We start from the raw sequence: 1,648 nt of genomic DNA on the forward strand, positions 1-1,648 counted from the left end.
AGGAGATGTAAAATAACTGACAATCATATTTAAGGAATAAACGTTACTATCCTGCAGCGACCGACAACAGACCCACACCTACACGAGGACCGACACCAGACCCACACCGTACAGAAGAACGACACCAGACCCACACCGTACACGACCGACACCTAGACCCCACCGTACAAGACCGAACCAGACCCACATCCGTACAGAGACCGACAGCGAACCCCACCGTACAGCCAAGACACCAGCCGGACAAACCAGCTTAGCTTAGCTACAGTTAACTAGCGGATGCCTCTACCCTCACCATCATTTCGTTGCTAACATCAACACCGTTGTCAGAATAGGATAAATTAATATCAGGATCAGTAGCGGGGAGAGCTATACGTTAGCTATGTTGCCCACTGTTGCACACTGTAGGGAACGGAGAGAGAAGGCACCTGGAGCATAAAGGTCCGGTCACGACCTTTGACCCTCATCCCTACATAGAAACACATAGAAATCAGTCCACAGGCAGCAGAGGAACAAAGCTACACTACAACCTGTTCACTGTCTGCTGATCAATAATCTGATTCAGGCTGTAACGTAACAGGATTTATTTTCTGACAGGAGGAACCTTTAATACCTCGACCACTTTAAGGTTTTTGGTCAATGCTGAAATAACTTTAACCAAAGACAAATTATTTTTAAAATACTTAACTAATCACACACAGTTTCACTACATTCATGTGAATTTATTTACCATGTAAAATCAGATTTCTAATTTACAGCCATTACATTAATTAATATTTACTTTATACAGTCTATATTAACTATCCTATAGTAACTACTTTATATTAAAGGGACAATTCAACATTTTTGATGAGACCGTTGTTTCTGTTTCATCTGTGTGTGTGAGAACTTTTAGTACTGATACCGATCATACAGACAGAAATGAAAGTTATATCTTTAACAGCTCCCCAAATGTTGAACAGTTCCTTTAAGTGCAACAGTGGTGTGTTACAATAATCTGATTCTTTGAGAGTTAATCTACTGAAGCGTGCAGAAACACTATAAAGGCCCGTTTAATGTGCTATTTGTTCTGTAAAGGTTTCTTTGTTAGCTGCAAACTACAGCAGGCGTGTGTCAGTTGGTTTGTAATGTAATCATTAGATTACTTCTAAATACAAATGTGTGTTAGGAGTCACTTGAAAAGGTTAGTTCAGGTTTATTGAGGGGGGTTGTGCAGAGTCAGCGGTCACAGCTGTGGACGAGCGCAGCAGACAATCAGATTTTACCCTCGTAAATAAAAGCCCACCTAAGAAAAATAATATCAGTTTAAGTATACGCTATATTTGGACATTTTTCTCCACTTTACTTTGCCGTCACAGTCCTATCTATCTGTCTTATATCGCTTTCTTCAAATCCACCAGACTCCATTGACAAAAACAGCAGTTTTACGTCGAAGGATACGAGACTTTCTACCGCTGCCTCGATCTGAATTAGCGTTTAAAGGTCCGGTGTGTAGGATTTAGTGGCATCCAGCGGTGTAGTTGCAGACTGCAACTCCCTCGCTTCACCTTCCCATCCAAGTGTATAGGAGAAACTACAGTGGCTGTGAAACTCATAAGGTCCAATCTATAGTCAGTGTTTGGTTTGTCTGTTCTGGGTTACTGTAGAAACA

Source organism: Morone saxatilis, unplaced genomic scaffold (assembly GCF_004916995.1).
Source record: "Morone saxatilis isolate NCDOM2014 unplaced genomic scaffold, NCSU_SB_2.0 Contig2, whole genome shotgun sequence".
NCBI classification, from domain to species: domain Eukaryota; kingdom Metazoa; phylum Chordata; class Actinopteri; family Moronidae; genus Morone; species Morone saxatilis.